This window comes from Ambystoma mexicanum, chromosome 1q, assembly GCF_040938575.1.
Source record: "Ambystoma mexicanum isolate Mex_15411 chromosome 1q, UKY_AmexF1_1, whole genome shotgun sequence".
NCBI classification, from domain to species: domain Eukaryota; kingdom Metazoa; phylum Chordata; class Amphibia; order Caudata; family Ambystomatidae; genus Ambystoma; species Ambystoma mexicanum.
In genome coordinates this window covers 1,538,179,982-1,538,197,065 of record NC_090922.1, presented here as the reverse complement: position 1 = coordinate 1,538,197,065, position 17,084 = coordinate 1,538,179,982, and the positions used below count along the sequence as shown (strand labels likewise).

Sequence of the window (17,084 nt, the reverse complement as noted above, 5' to 3'; positions counted from 1 at the left end):
TCCCCCGTTAGGCCATCGGACCCTGTGGATTTGGTGTTTGGGAGGGTTTTGATGGCTTCACTTATCTCTTCTGACGTGATGGGTTAGTTGAGGGGTTCTCGCAGCTCTCTCTCTACCCAATAGGGTTAAGTGTCTTCAAGGTACCTACGTAGGGCATCAGTGTCTGAGTTGTATTTTGATGTGTAAAGGACTTGGTAGAAGGATTGGAATGCATCTGCTATTTCCTTGTCTGTGTGCATGATCGTGCTTTGTCTGGAGTGTATCCTTTAGACCGTCGTAGGCTTCCGGTTGGCATTTACTAGTTTTGCCAGAAGGGCTCCTGGTTTTTGGCCTTCGCCGTATTGACGGACCTGTCTGTTTCGGCCTAGGAATTTTAATTCACGTTCCGCTATGGCTCTGAACATCTGCAGTTCTTCGTTAAGAGCAGCCTGGGAGCGCGAGTCATTTGTGGTGGAACATTTGAGTTCGAGGAGTTTTAATCTTTCCTCACTGGAGGTTAGTTCCCGTCGAATCAGTTTAAGGATGCCGCTCTCCTTAGCCAGGCAAACACCTCTAATGAAACATTTTAGCGTTTCCCAAATCGTGCTCATCGAAGCCACCGTGCCCATGTTGGTTTCCAAGAATGTAAAGATTTTGTTGCGTAATTCTGAAGGGAACATTTGGTCTTTCAGTGATCCTGGTTTAAAGCGCCAATGCAGAAAGCGAGATTTGTAGGCGCCTGGGTTGCAGATGAGAGTTACCGGGGAGTGATCGGAGAAAGTTTTAGGTAGGATTTGACAGGGCCCCCAATGGAACGGACCTCTAGCAGAAATGAACAGGTAGTCTATTCGAGAGCTGGTGTTGTGCACTGCTGAGTGGAACGTGTAGTCACGCTGCTCCCAGTTACTGTGCCTCCATGCATCCACTAGATCGTATGCTTTGCATATTTCCTGTACCTGGAGGCTGGCTTTGGAGATCGGCAGTGTTGTGTTCCGTAACCTGTCTTTCGCGGGGTCTAGGGCAGTGTTCAGATTGCCTCCCCAGACGCTCGTCTCTGCGCCTTGTACTGAGAGATGTGCGAGCACCCAGTCAAAGTTGTTTGCACCATCTATATTGGGGCCGTAGTAGTTGACCAAGGTGATTTCTTTGCCTTCTACTATCCCTTTCACCAAGAGAGATCTGCCTTCTGTGTCTTTCTCGGAGTTTATCAGCTGAAAGCCAATCCTCCGACTGATCAGGATCGCTACACCTCTGGCATAGGCTGAGTACGAGGAGAAATATCTAGGACAGCCCCAGTTTTGGGGCCATTGACGTTCTTTTTCAGGGAGGAGGTGCGTTTCTTGGATCATGGCCACATCCACTTCATGCCTCTTCAGGTATTGAAGGATCTTCCTTGTTTTAGAAGGGCGATTGCCCCCTCTAATGTTCTATGTGGTGACTTTGAATTGCTTGTTTGGCGTGCAGGTTTATGCTGATGTTGTCGAATCTGACTCGAGGGGTCTCCAGGCACCGCAGGCAGCGCTTACATCTGATTGCTGGTGGTCTCCAGAGTGTGCGGAAGAGGGGGTACACACTGCGTGGTGGCTTGGGGGGTGTGGGGGCCGGCGGTCTGGGGGCGCATTCTCAACCCCATTCTCCAACTTCCTTCCTTACATGGGCAACCCCCAACTCACCCGTTTGCTCCTTTGGTCGGGGTATGAACCGCAACGGCGCAGGTCCGTCCCCTGATTTCCCACCCATTAACAATGAACAGTTGACTTAACTTTGCTGTGCAAGGCGTACTAGGGGCTTCCCAGGTTGCACAGCCTCGGAGTGCATAACTCCTGTGTTTATTTCGGTAAAGTTGCTGTGTTTTGTACGTAGGGTTTAGTGCTGATGACCTTGTGTTAGTTATGTTGGGTTTCTGTGGATTCTTTCTCTCTGTGCTCGTGCCTGGTTGATGTTTAGCCCGGGACATCCCGCCCGATCTAAGAATGCGTTTGCCTCTTCTGGCGTCTGGAAAAAATGTATTTTTCCCCATTGTTGGATTCTGAGACGTGGCGGGAAGAGCATTGAGAATGTGATTTGGTTGTCTTTGAGCCTTTGCCTGGTGGAGGTGAAGGATCTCCTCTGAGACTGGACTGCCGGGGAGAAGTCTGGATAAAAGCGTATTCTGTCTCCGTCGTGGTGGAGCTCGCCCCTCTCCCTGGCTAATCGGAGGATGTATCACGGTCTTTATAATTGAGTAATTTTGCAATTATTGGCCTGGAGGGGGCACCTGGGATGGGTTTGGAGGATGGAATCCTGTGTGCTCTTTCCACTACAAATAGGTGAGAGAGGGATTCCCGACCGTAGAGGGTGGTGCATAGCGCTTCGACAAAGTCTTCCATCTTCGCTTCGGGCTGGTGATCCCTCACCCAGATAATTCTAATATTCCTTCGGGAGCGACCCTCTAAAGCTTCACACTTGGTGGTGGCTGCATTCATTTGGGTCTCAAGTTGGGTGACTCGTGCCACAAGGGTCACTGTGCCATCGTCCAGATTGGACACGCGTTGTTCAACCTCGTTGAGACACTCAGTGTGAGTGTCCATTCGGTGTTGAAGGAGATCTACTTTAGAGGAGAGGCCATCCATCTTGTTGTTCAGACTCCTTATGCCTGCTTTCAGGTCCAGCAGGAGTCCCTTAATGTCAGTAGAGGCGACTCCCTCATCCATTTGGTGCACGCTGCCAGTTGGGGTCCCTGGCTCCTTTTGGAGTCTGGGGTTTTTGGGGACTGTTCCGGTGTTGAAGGTTAACTTTCTCTGCGACTTGTCCATCTTCCCCATTGTAATCGCGCTGTTGGGGGCATCCCTGCGTTGTGCGCAGTTTCAAGGTGCCAGTTGTCCCCCTGTGATGGGGCGCGGTGCATGTTATGCGGAGAGTATTGGTGATACCAATGCGTCTCCCTGGGGGCGAGGAACAAGGAAATGGCTCACGGCTCTGGTGCGGTACGTTAATTTTGCAGTTCACAGGAGGGCCTGGGGGTCCAGCAGTGGGTGGCAGAGGAAAGGTGTTGCCCACCTGGCGGTATTTGCATAGAGTACACTTCTTCAGGTAGTGCAGGTCAGCAGTGGACGTTTCTCCACCCTGCCCTGCCGAGGGGAGAAGACCTGTTACACAGCTCCTCTATCTGGATGATGAGTTCTAGAGGAAGCTGCGCTGGTTTGTCGAGATGCGCGGCTTGGGATCAGATGCTGCCTGAGTGCGTAAGAGGGGGCATGAGCAGGACCGCTAGAGGTTTGGTTAGTTCGCCCCCCGGCGTGCGGTGTACGTGTGAAGAGTGGTTGGCTGCTGGGCACCCTCCGCTGGTCTCCGCCTGTCTCTCCGGTGTTATGCAGGGCCGCCACTGCTCGGGGGTGGGGCGCCGTCTCAAGCTTCTGGGTCACGCCTCCCAGCCTGGCACTCCCGTCCTGCGCAGCGGGAGGGAGACACCGGGGCCGGCAGTGAGAGTAGGGGGAAGCTGGGAGGAGGCGCGGACCCGCGCTCTGCTTAACGCCCCCTCCGTTCGGGCAATCGGGAGCGTGCTCGGTCCTCTCGAGGCCCCACACTCGGGCCGTGGCGTACAGTTATCTGCTCCAGTCGCGGCCGTGGATGCCGTGTCGCGGGGCCGCTGCCATGGGGGGAGGGGGAGGTCTCACTCCAGCCCTTGTCCGCGGATGATCAGCATGGCACCGCCTCTTAGAGATGTGGTGGGGGTAGGTGGCTCTCCTTCGCCCGACCCCCGCTCATGCATGGGCCGTCACCCTCTGCCCCGGAGTCTGGAGGGCCCACTCCATTACCTTGGGCGCCAGGCTCGGGTGACTGCGTTTAGGGTCACCGGATCACCGGTTTGGCCCCAAACTTCGCAGGACAGTGTGGAAACGTCCGGCCAGCAGGGATGTAACTATGGTCAAGGCGACAGAATTCTGAATTATAGAGGATGATGCAGGATTAATAATAGGCCATGCAGGAGCTCTCTAAGATGCGGCCATCTTGGTTGGCCCTCTAGCACCCTCTGGGGCGTGTATGTATATATTGGGGGAAGCAAATGAAGGGTGGGGTGGGGAGGAGAAGGGGGATTGCTAGCATCACACTTGACTGGGAAGCAGCTTGCATTGAATGGAATGGTGCATGTATGCATATACTGGTGGCAGCATATAAAGGGTGGGGGTAAAGGGGGAGTGCTAGCATCACACATGACTGGAAGCAGCATCCACTGAATGGAATGGGGCAGGTATCTATATACTGGTGGCAGCAAATGAAGGGCCGGGCGGGAAGGTGACTGGGTGTGCTAGCATCACACGTATTTGGGAAGTTGTTACTGTACACGTGGACATGGGACTGGGATAGATCTGGGAGGCAATGAAGGAAGCAGTACCTATGGAGAAGGAGCAGGTGCGCCACGGGGTATCAGTGGGGGAGGGGCAGCGCAGAGAGCAGTGCTTTAAGTGCCAGCTCTTAGTTGGGGGCTTCTCTTTTTTGACAGTTTCTAAAACTTGCACATCCCCGTCCTTGTCAAGTCACTCTGCATGACCTGTGCCACACTGAGCCACTACACATGGATTTTTTAAATTTAGTAATAGTACGGGTACAGCTGTCCTGTGATCTCACGGTCCACGCAATTGTGCCGATGGTGGGATGACACGATTTCCATGGACAGATCTAGGTACAGGGCGAATACTTTTGAAAGGACACTTTGATTAATGTCCTTTGATGCTCTGAGCCTTCAATCATAAAGCCACGACCCTGCACTATCCTCAAACACGTCTAGATTTCAGCGAATGTTGGGCTTCTGCTTGGGATTATGAAATATGATCACTTCTCTCCTGGCTTTCGTGCACTGCATTGGCTAAATATCAATCAAAAGGTCATTTGATTAATTGAGTGTTTGTACCTTTGTATTTAAAACACCAACACCATAGAATAATCGCTCTCTCTCACTCAGCCAAATAGATAGATTTTACCCCATAAAGAACAAAACAAAAATCTGAGAGTTGTGAGATGAGGAAAAGTCACAACAAAAACCCACCAAGGTTCAGCTCCACTAGATATATTGCGCTGCTAGACTCAGTATATTTCAGAGTACTGTCTATACAATGACTAATTACGATCAGACAAAAAAGACGAGATGAATGTCCAATGTAGTTTGTGTTCAAAAAGTGCTTTATCATCAGCCAGAACGATTTGATGAGGAAAAGTGTTGGTAGAGAAACTCCAAATTTGCCATAACTAGCTTAGTCTTTGGGAGGCAACCTCTTATGGTGCAGTGGAAATGCAGCTTAGAATTTAAGTACTGCAGTGTCCCGTTTCACCTTCCTCTGTATGTTTTTTAGCACGCCTTACTCTAACAGGCTCAGGCTTGGTGGCCTGATGGGACTTGCCCGTCGAGGGAAGAGTCCATCAAGGCTGGGTAACGCATTTCCCCCATCTGTCAGCCATTGGTTGAGGCAGGGATTAGCTCATTTCCTCCAGAGGTCTACTCTCTTGTCTCCCACAAGCCCCAAACTCTTGTCATACAGTGCAAAGGAACTCCTTCACCTGACACCACGCAGCCCTAACTTGCCAGGTTTTTACCCGACACCAGGCCTCCGGTATTAGAGTAATGTTTCAACCTTGCAGTGGATTCTTCATGATGAAAAGAGGAGCAGAATAAATGGAAGGTTGATCCGCCAATAAAAATTAAAAATACATAAATGGCTAAACCTTGCAGGTAGGGCTACGTTGTTTGGGTCCAACAGAGCACATTGCCAACTGCGTCCAAGATGAAGGCACAGAGGAAGATATTAAGATAATACAATAGGTGTATTTGTACAGTGGACTTTCATTGCCACTCTGTTATCTTGGCGCTGTGGACAGATAACAGACATTAATTGTTACACAACTCAGTGGTACTCATTCTGTCAATCTCAGAAGAACCAAGGCCGAGTGGACCTACATGGAATTGAATGCGGACCATGAGGTCAAAGAGCCCGCTAGTGGATACATTAGTCCAGTGAGCCACAGACCAGGACCCAGAACAGGGATCTGCAGCACATGGACACCATTCCAGGAAGAGGTACGAGGAGAAGAAATGCAGAAAGGGATAGGGAGGGCACGAACAGGAACGGCACAGCCACACAGGGGAACGGGACAGGCACCGGCATGCAGGGCACAGAAGGCATGTAAATGGAGGGCAGGAGGAGCAAAGGCACAACTTCCAGGTGGAGATATGAGGAGAGGAAATGCATAAAGGGACAGGGAGGGCAAGAGCAGGAACAGCACAGGCACACACAGGCAGGGCCGGCCCTAGGGGCAGCAGCGCCCTGGGCGAATTGGCGCACCCCCTTGCTCCCCGCACACCCCTGGTCAACAAGGGGCCAGGCAGAGGGGGGCGGTGCCAGGATGTGCTACTTTTTATTTTTTTCCAACCTCCTCGCTACGCGAGGACATAATGATCTGAATAGGGTGCATCAGCACTGTATAGTTATTAAATGTGATCCGCCGCCAGGGGCGCACTTAATAACAATGAGGCACCTGCCATGCCTTCTGCCACTACGCCAGCTCGGGGGAGCCCTTGAAAGACTCCCCCGCGCTGGCGTGGTGGGCGCTAATAGCACCTTTTGTTATTGAAAGTGCCCTCGGCGAAGGGGCATATTTAATAATAATAGGGTGCTGACAACAGCACCCTATCGGCATTAAATGCGCCCGCCGCTGCGGGCGCATTTATTTGAAAAAGCCCGCCTGCCTCGCCTTCTCCTACTACGCAAGCTCGGGGGAGCCCTTGAAAGACTCCCCCGTGCTGGTGTGGTGGGGGCTAATAGCACCCCGGACGGTAGTCCGGCCCGCCCTCCCCTACGCCCGGCTCTGCACACAGGCGTGCAGGGCACAAGCACACAGGGCACAAGGGGCATAGACAGGGAGGGCAGGTAGAGCATGTGCACAACCTCCATGAAGAGGTACAAGGAGAGGAAATGCTGAAAGGGGCACGGAGGGCAAGAGCATGCAGGGCACAGGCACATACTGGCATGGGCAGGGTGTGCAAGAAGAGCATTGACACCACTTGCAGGAAGAGGTACAAGGGGAGGAAATGCAGTAAGGGGCAGGGAGAGCAAGAGGCCACTGGGCTTTTCATGGGGGAGAAAACCCACCACCTGCAGCTAGTTGCCAGCCTGACATCCACGCCGGTATAATGTCATTTTTTGCCGAATTGCTGAGTGAGTCTCTTGCTGTGGACTCGTTGCGGGCTGCGTGTGTTTGTGCATGTGCGACCCATCGATCACCCAGCCCCTCTCCCTCGGAGTCGGCCGTGGCTTCGGCTGATGATCTGCTGTTGTTGGCAGCGTGTGTGTCATGTGAGCCAGCCCCAGCCAGGAGCCTCTAAGCCTTCATTGAAGGTGACACCAGACAAAATAACACTATGCTCTGCTTGCCTGCCCAGTCTTTGGAAACACCTGAAAGCCATGCTTAGTTTAAAGCTTTTAATAAGTTTGTTGCTATTGCCGCTGTTATATGCAGTGCAACTTGAGCCCATACTTGCTGTTAGCTTTCACCCACTGCCCTCTATGACCCATTGAAAGGCCAATTCATGTCAGCAAAGTTTCAGGCCCTGAGCTCTTCTCACAACTCCTGAAAGATAATCTCCGAAAACCTCAAAATAATCCTTACACTTTTTTTTTATTGGAGTGCATTAATTTAAATATTTTTTTTATTTGAATACTGGTTGCATACAATGCAGTTGTTTTAGTTTCTGTTGACATTCTAATGGCAGCTACAACAACTGTGTGTACCTTTTTGGCAGGTGGGCGGGGCATGTGGGCGGAGCCTAGTGTGGCTGTGGGCGAGGCATACATCTCAGGGTTTTTGATTTTCAAATGTAGGCAGGTATGCTCTTCTCCCCCTTCACCACCCCCACATGCACAGGAGACAGGACGAACCACTTAAAGTGTATAAAGGAAATGCGGAGCCAATTCCATCTGCACCCTAAAAAGAGGCCCCTCTCACCCCGCCGCCCGCACCTCAGCTTCAGCAAGCTCTGCTACCGTCCTGCTTCAGCCTTTGTGCTGTACTTTCCAGGTCAAGGCGTTGCTTTGCACGGGGATGAGTAAAAGAGTCTTGCAGGGAGACAACAAGCGCTCAGCTATGATACAAAACCTCGCAGCGCTAAAGTGGGGCCCTGGGCACAGTCGCGCTCCGCTGCTGAAGAGGACGCATGCGCAGTGCCCGAGTAAGTCGTAGGAGCATGCGCAGTGCCGAGTTGCGGTTCCACGAGCATGCGCGCTGCCCGAGTACATCGGAGGAGCATGCGTATTACCGAGAGACATGTCACAGGAGCATGCGCTGTGCCAAGAGACGAATCAGAGGGGCATGCGCATTGCCGTGACACCTTCCAGTGAGCATGCGCACTGAAAACGAGACAGCCACACATCGCAAAACCGCAAGAGTGAAAGAAAGACTTGCGCAAAGAAGAGACGCTTACCAAGGAGGATTGTGTGACATAAATGCACGGAGAAGAGACCTTTCAAACAGGCATGCGCAGAGAAGAGGCGTCAACGTACGAGGCAGAGGCACGCCCCAAATGCACAGAGAAGAAACCCCTATCAAGAGGCAGCCAGGGTCATAACATTGGGCCTCATTACGAGTCCGGCGGTAACCGCGGCGGTAAAACCGCCTGGTTACCGCCGGTGTTGTATGCTATCCTGCCTCCCATGGTAGATTGTGGGAGGCAGTGTTCGGAAATCTTCGGAGTCACGCCCACTTGATGGCTCCAGCCATACATGCAGCACGAAAAGAAAAGCTAATGTCATAGCCCGCCTACAGCCCGCCCTCCAACATCTCTGTTCCTGGGATTGGCCAGTGATCTGCGTAGCTCCACCCGTGTCCTAAAGTGCCCGTGTCTATCATTTAAGCAGTTCTCATATGCAGTGTTGCCAGGTGCGCTTATTATAAGCGACTTTGGGCTTCTTTTTGCCTAAAGTCGCTTATAATATTTGAAGGTCGCTTGTCGTGGTTTCTGTCCGCTTGTTTGAGCAGATGTGCGCGTGTAATTGGGCTTGTTTGCAAGGCAGCCAAACCCATTACACGTCGCAGCTCCACATCGCGTCCTGCACGGGAATGTGAAGCGGGTTCAGTAATAACCCCCCTGGAGCAGCGTATTGTCCTTAATGGCCTGCAATTACACCTTTGTCTTCCTCGAGGGCTTCTCTCTCCTTTAACGCATGCTTAGGCATTTGGCACTGATGGGGCATTCGCATCTGAAAGGCCCCTCACGGATCGTTACCTCAGTGCCCCATCAATGCCAAATGCCCGAAAATATGCAGAACAGAAAGCCTCTTATGAAAGGAAGCCATGAAAAAGGATTGTTCTGCATTTTTCACAATAGCCAGCAAGAAGTTTCTGACAACCATTATAACACAGTAGTGGAAAAAGAAAATGTAGTTCCGACATGCATTACTTCGCATTGTCATACTTCCAGTTTTCCATTAATTCAGCAAAAAATAAAGCTGAACCAAAAATCTTTTGACTGAGCATTTTATTTCTCGGAATTGATATATTACATGGTTGCTTTGGTAGATTGCAAATATAATTATCAGAGCGCTCAGTTACCATCCCATGCATGAGAGAGCCATCCAGTCCAGGATTCTGCTATTTGACCGTTTTCCCCCACATGTAATTTAGGAAAACTACAAGTCCCAGAATTCCAATCAAAAACAGGACTGGATGGCTTTCCCGCAAATGGTAATGGAAACTTTTAGGGCTCTGCTCTGTATGGCAATTCTAATTTGGGCCTTGAAATACAAAATGTAATGATTTTTTACAAGGTTCAGCATGAAATATATGTGTTGTATTGCCCAAACTGTACAGTGGGTTAACATTCCAGCTTCACTGTTTAAACTGTGTGATCCTGGGCAAATAAACCCTTCTAGTAAACAGCACTGGCCTGAGCAAAGCTAACATTAATTTCCCCCCCTTTTTGTGCCAGTCACAAATGAGCCTTCCAGAGTACTGCCACAGCAGGAAATGGGTGAATCTTTGCTATGCCCTGTTATGCTATGTCTTGTATAGCATAAAGTCTATCACTGTCACGGTTTCTTGGAATTTCAGGATCTACAGGAGGCGTGGTATGGGGCTAATTTAGGAGCAGGCAAGGTTGCTTTGTAGCACTGTTTTATGACTGCAGATATGAGAAGACGGGACTCTCTGTATTCATTTAGTGAGCTGTCTGGAGCAGTAGACAATTTAATATGATATGATACGGCATTTGTAACGCGCCTATACACAAGTGTTTCAATTTGCGTTAACGTAAATTGTTTGATTGTAGTGCAGGCCGGACTGGTGTTTGAGGAGTGTGGAGGATTGAGTTTGTGCATCTGTGGTGAGCTAGGGTACTAGGGATGTTCAGTTTGGACACCTGCCTTCTGGTGGTGTACATTATATTGTGTAACCTGTGCTGTTTCTATTTAACACAACTTAACACTATTGCTGTATTCTCTCTATGTATGTTTATGCTTTTGTGTTAAGTTTCTTACTTTTGAGACCTTTCTACAGCATTTTAGGTGTGCGCTTGTTTTTTCAGCTTCTTTTGATGGGAGGCAGCTTGTTTTGGGCTTCTTTTGGAAGGGCATTCAGCTTATTTTTTCTTTCCGACCTGGCAACACTGCTCATATGTTCTTCTTTTGTAGCAGCCGCAGTGTTGCCATGTCCGCTTATTATAAGTGACTTTGGGCTTGTTTTTGCCCAAAGTCGCTTATAATATTAGCAGGTTGCTTGTCGCGGTTTTTGTCCACGTTTTTCCTTAATTGTGTGCTTATTGTTCCACTTGTTTGCCAGTCTGGCTGACTTGGCCCCATTTACAAAAAAGAAAAATGAATATGAAAGGCGAACATGCCGTCCTGCCTAAGCAGTTATGCACACGCTGTGAGGCTCGGGCTGATTGCCTTCCTGATGTGAAGCCCCATGCAGCCTCCTGGACGGGGCTGTCTGCAGCCCCTTAACGACCTGCAAGTACTCCTTTCTTTTGCATTGATGGGCTCTTTCAACATGAGACCCTTTGAAGACGCATTACCTAGCCAAGAGGTAAGCACATGGTATTTATAGCAACATGTAGTTTAGTCATGATGGAAACAAGCATAGACAATGACAATAGTTTAGGGTTTTGTGTAGGCATGGGAAAGGCCCTTGGTAGGCACTGCTGTCTTTAGTTGTATGAACGGCATCAGGTGCAAAATGGTGCAAGTACCAGGGCATCTAATAGCAGTGCCTGGCAAATGCCTGATACGTTTGCAAAAGCCAAAAACTGTTAACATGACTTCACTGAAGGACACACACAGTGCTTTTAACTTGATTGGCTGAACGCAGACCAGGTTAAGACATTTCTATTACACCAGTAGCATTTACAGCTCAAATTAAGTCAGCATTGAGTGCAAAGTTTAATGTTAAGGCTTGATTAAAGAGAGCTGAAAGAGTTCCCATGACAAGGTTTTTTGTGTGGGGAGCGGCAAGAACAGGGTTGAGGATTAGCATGGCAATGAACAGTCAATGGGTGGGCTAGTGATTTACTAGAGGAGCAAGTCATAAGGGAGCCAATGACCAGAGGGGTGATGGACTATATGAACCAAGGACCAGAGGAGAGCAATCAACCAGGTTTACCAATACCAGAAGGACGACAGTGGGAGGGGGGGCATGTCACACTTATCACCATGAGCTAGTCCTGGATTTTCACTTTGCATACTGGTCTTTCTAGGTCCATACTTATAATGGGAAGAAGTAAAATACCAGTCCTAGCATTTAATAGGAAATGCCTGGACTGGCTCAGTGTCATGAAGTACATGGGGCTACTTGGCAGGTACCTGCAATGGAGCCAAGGACCAGAGGTGAGCAACGAATCAAGGACCAGAGCAGCCAAGGATCCAAAAAGCCAATAATGTTGCTTTTATAAGTCGCACACATACAAAAAATGAAAATAGACACCAATTGTTTGAAAATAACAATTTTAATAAATGCTTTTTGTTAACATATGTTTGAGCTCTCTGTATGTATTCTTTGCATTATAGTTATTTTTCAACTTCTGAGACCTTTCCACCTTATTTTAGAGATGCACTTGTTTTTGCAGCTTATTTGGTTGGGAGTCAGCTTGTTTTGGGCTTGTTTTGAAGGAACATTCAGCTTATTCTTTCCTTCTGACCTGGCAACACTGAGCGGCCGTGGAGAGAGGAAGGGGAGACTGCGAAAGAGGGGGTTTGAAGAAATTAAGTCGCATGGAGTAGAACCAATCTCTACACTGCGGGGCTGTGGGGGGAATACAGGAGCTCGAGGCACACACGGGACTGAGCAGGAACAAAGGAGGGACCCTTCTGCACCGACACATAACGAAAGCACAGTATTTGAAAGGCTACCGAGGATTACAAAAGCCCTGTACAGTGGTTTAATTGCTGGGATCAAAAAATAATAAAAATCACATAAATGAAAAACATTTTGACTTTTCTGTTTCGTGACACCAACGTAACATTGTTTACTCCCCCATGTACGTAGACACATCAACACGGAAGAATGTCATATTAAGAGAGGGCTAATCACCATATTGCTGAAACGAAGCACCTGAATGTTTTATGGAAATGCTTAACTCAAGGTGGTCTGTTTAGGGGGCTTCGTGCATGGACAACATTGTGTGATGAATGTCAACTTAACTATTTCATAACGTGTGTGTTTTATCACTGTTCTATAGCCAAAACATTAATGTAAAGAAATATTATACCAAGCAAAAGGAGTGTTTAGCGAACAATGGTTTCACACCTGTCTGCATCAGGCGTGCCTGTAAATAAGTAAACACAAGGTAGGCTGCAGTCTTGTGGCAGGATTAATGCCATATTCCCACTTGTCATGAATCCTCCTTGCATGTTAATTCCACTCTCTTTATCACGGAGAATGGTCATCATGGTTTCCACAGTTATGTTGCCTGTTTGAAAACCATTATAACGCACTTCAGCAGGGCAGTTTCTAATCCATTTGGTGCCCAGAGCGAAACACTAGGAATACACCCCCCCACATCCCATCCCGTGCGCCAACCCCAACGCAACCTGTGCGCCAGCCCCACCGCAACCCGTGCGCCAGCCCCACCGCACCCCGTGCCAGCCCCACCGCACCCCGCGCGCCAGCCCCACCGCACCCCACCCCACCCCACTCCCAAACTACACCATTAAGGGACTCCTACCCAAAGTCAAACAGTCCGTTACACAAGGAATGAATTGCCATTTGCAACAGTGGGCCACATTCTCATTGGTGACCAAGACAATTGTATGCTCTAGTCCCACTTAGGCTGCAGATAATGAGGACTGGGCACACCAAGAGAACATGAATATGGCACAGGATGCAGTATATGCAACCAACAAAGAACACAAGATGCTGAAGGGGGTTTGGAGGCAACCTAAGCCAAAAGGGCAATGACAAGGAGACACCCGAACACAATAAACAATCACTTTAAAATTCTTTCAATGGGAATCAAGTGTATGCTTTGATACAGTAAAGTCTGACTGTTGACTTGTTATAAGGAGACATGGAACCGGATTATTTATTTATTCATGCAATGTTTGTCGGGTACCTATTTATTTATGCAATGTTTGTCGGATACCGGTATCCGACAAACATTGCATAAATAAATAATCTGTGTCCATGTACCCGACAAACATTGCATAAATAAATAAATGAACCAGGTCATGGCTTAAAGAATATTTACTCAGCAACACTGATCAAAACTATTATCAGCATAATGAAGTAACTCATCACCAGTGCCATGGAAGTGGTTTAAAGTGGAATTGATATCAAGTTTGGAAAAGAAGCAGCATGAAAGAAATAGCGCCGCTTTAAACTATTATTTTGGGAGAGGCAAAGCTGCCTACAGTGCACGCCCACGCCCCACACTACCTCCCCTCCCAACACAATGTCAGCACGAAACCATTCAGTGACTAATGGCCCACCATTAGCAGTTTCCTGCCTGCATTGTGATGGGAGGGGCTGGTTTTAGCTGCAGTGTTTTTAATTGTTGTGCTTATGCCCCCACCCCAAGTGGCGCAAAAGTGGTCAGAGGAAGCCTCTGACTTCTGTAATGTTACGTAGTGCTTGTGACATTACAGTCGGAAGGGGCAGCGCCAGTACCTGACCCACAGAACCTTCCCCACGGCAATGTGCCGCCCCACAAACTGGGGAATTTTATCCCCTCCAGAGACTCCAGGGTAGCGGGGTAATTGCGAACTCCCCTGGCGGTTGTGCCCCGGGCAGCTGCCCGCCTCGACCGGGCCAAGAAACGGGCCTGCACCTCAGGGTTAACAATTTCTCCCAGTGCATGGATTAGCATTCTTTTTTATTTATTTTTCTATTTGTGCTTTGGTTTCCAACAAACCTTGCACACGAACATGAATATTTAAAAGTCTCCTATGCACAATTAGACAAACAGTACAGGCCATAAATATAAACCATCTCCCCAGATAATACAAAATCATACACAAATATAAACTAGTCAAGTCACACAGCATTCTTGTTGCAGCTCCATTAGCCTACACATTTCACAATATCAGAACAATGAAGTATCTGTTAAGTTGAAATAAAAATTCTATAACTTTTTTCCCAAACCTTTTATTCAAACAAGACATACATAGACAGTAAAATATGGCTGAATGCATAATGCACAACATTCCCGGGTCCAACAAGCCATCCCACCACAGAGGCGCTAATGCGAAAATGCATAACCCTGTTAAAATAACAAAGTACCACACCAAGGACATCACATCAGGGAATAGTTTGAAAGTAGAGACGGTTTAAAAGTTAGGGAGGGAAAATTCTGGTAACAGTCAACAAATGGGAGACAGAAATCTAGATACCAAGCCAGCGCATTGTTTTACACGTGCTGTAATATTTTCGTCAACAGAGATGTCCCATACCTCCATCCACCATTGTGCCAATACTGGCCCCATAGGAGCCTTCCACGATCGTGCTATTGATATTTTAGTTGCTAAAAATTGGTGTGTCGCCAATTGTGCTCTGCAACCCGATTTAGGGTACACATCTTCCACTGAGCGACGCGATAGGCCAACTAGTGGAGTCAGGGGAAAGACCACTGCAGTTCTCTCCTTAATGTGAGACAGTACAGCAACCCAAAAAGTGTGGATCACATGACAGTACCACGACATATGAAAGTAGCTTCCCGAGGCCGCACCCCCTCCAGCAAGCCGAATTCAAAGCAGCAATCATTTTATGTAAAGTTAGCAGAGGCCGGTACCATCTGTAGCAAAGTTTATACATACATTCTCGATTGGTTACACATCTAGAGGAGGCGTGGATTCTAGCCCAGATCTCTTCCCATAAATCCTCGACAGGAGGTCCCACATACACTTTCCAAATGGCAATGTAGGAGGATCTGACGGTTAGCAAGTTGCCTCCCAAAAGTTTATAAAAGCACGAGATTCTACCCCCATCTATGCCATACTGTTGGGTACATTCCGATACTCTCACCTTCGCGGGTCACCTGGCTCCTCACAGTTGTGAAATCCAGTGCCGAATATGACCTTATCTAAATCGTTCGCCTTCGGTTAGTGAGAATTGAGCCTTACATTCAGACACGAGACAGGAGAGCCCTCCTGGTACAGCTGATGCAAGCTATGCAGACCCCCATTATGCCAATTTGAAAAACTATTCCCTAAGAATCCTGGGGAGAATTCTGCATTACCAAAGACTGGAGAGCACGGTCTGAAACCCGATTCACCCACTTCTTCATAAAAGCCACGTGCCAGTAATACAGCAAGATCTTTGTCGAGCTCAAGTGTGTGTCAGATCGGGGAGTTTAGTATTGTCGATAAAGGGTAAGAAAGATAACCGGCAGGAGGAGTTGGCTTGCTCAAGAGATACCCATCTGGGAGGGGACCTCCAAGCCAAAATGTGCGTAACCCGAGCAGCCACATAATACCTGAGAAGGTCCAAGAGCCGCCATTGCTCCCCTCCGGGCATCGCTTAAAACCTCAGCTTTTGGAACTCTAGGCTTTTTGCCCACCCAGATAAATTGTAGGACGCTACGCTTCAGCATACGTACTTCAAGGTTGGGTATCTTAACTAGCAAGGCTTGACAAAGATACAAGAATCTGGGTAAAAGATTCATTTTTACTGCAGCAATTTGTCCCATCAGTGATATTTCCTGCTTACTCCAACATTTAAGATCTTCAGCAAGATCCTTAAGCAACCCTGGGAAGTTGACCCAATATACATCCTGCGGGGAAACAGGAATCCTCACCCTCAGGTACTCAACAGTGTCAGATGTCCACGGAATTCGACAGGTGGATCTCGCAGCGGCAATGACTTGCTTGGGCAATTGCACACTTATGGCAAGGATTTCTATTAATTGACAGAGAAGCCAGTTCAAATCATCTTAATTCAGACATGACAGCCTCAAGGGAGGTTGATATATTAGTTAACATGAGCAGGACATCATCGGCATAAAGAGGCATTTTGTGTTGCACCCAAGCTACCTCAGTCCCTGTGATCTCCGAGTTGTCTCTGATCCTTTGCGCAAATGGCTTCATTACAAGAGCAAAAATCAAAGGAGACAGTGGACAACCCTGCTTAGTTCCATGAGCGATAGGGACAGGGGCAATTAACCCTTATTTGAGTAAAAGGTCAATGGTAGTAAGCTAACGGGCCAAATCCAAAAGCAAGCAGAACCTCACAAAGGTAGGGCCAGTGCGCTGTCAAATGCTTTAGTAGCATCCAGTGTGAGTACTCCCAGGGCAAGACTATCCCCTCCTGGCTAGGTCAAGGATATCCAAGACTCATCTGATGTTGTCTTGTGTGCTTCGCTTTGGAATAAACCCAGCCTGATCCGGATTTATCAGTTGGGGTAGAACCGTCCCCAACCTCAAGGCCAACACCTTAGAATCAGTGGCGTAACACAAAATGTGGGGGCCCCCCTGCGAGCCATGCTGAGGGGGCCCCTCAACTCGGCAACAAATCACGGGTTGCGCCACACTCTGGGCCGGCCTAGACTGTCACGCTTGCACAATACGCATGAACGTGCTGCTGAAGGGGTATGCCGCACACTGCACTGGGAAAAAGATATAAATATGTGTTTTAATGCAATATACAGCACACTT

At 48.6% G+C, this 17,084-nt stretch overlaps 1 protein-coding gene across 2 annotated transcripts in view; it reads right to left on the bottom strand.

The window, feature by feature from the left end:
• The window catches only part of LOC138551204 (zinc finger protein 268-like), a 119,423-nt gene extending 111,250 nt beyond the window's left edge, over nt 1-8,173 (bottom strand). The window contains exon 1 of one of the 2 annotated variants that reach the window (XM_069642468.1): nt 7,971-8,173. The gene's annotated coding sequence lies outside the window, so the exon portion shown is untranslated. Of the gene's footprint in view, nt 1-7,956 lie in introns of both variants that reach the window. The other variant, XM_069642469.1, reaches the window with a different exon arrangement.
• Nucleotides 8,174-17,084: the final 8,911 nt, after the last annotated feature.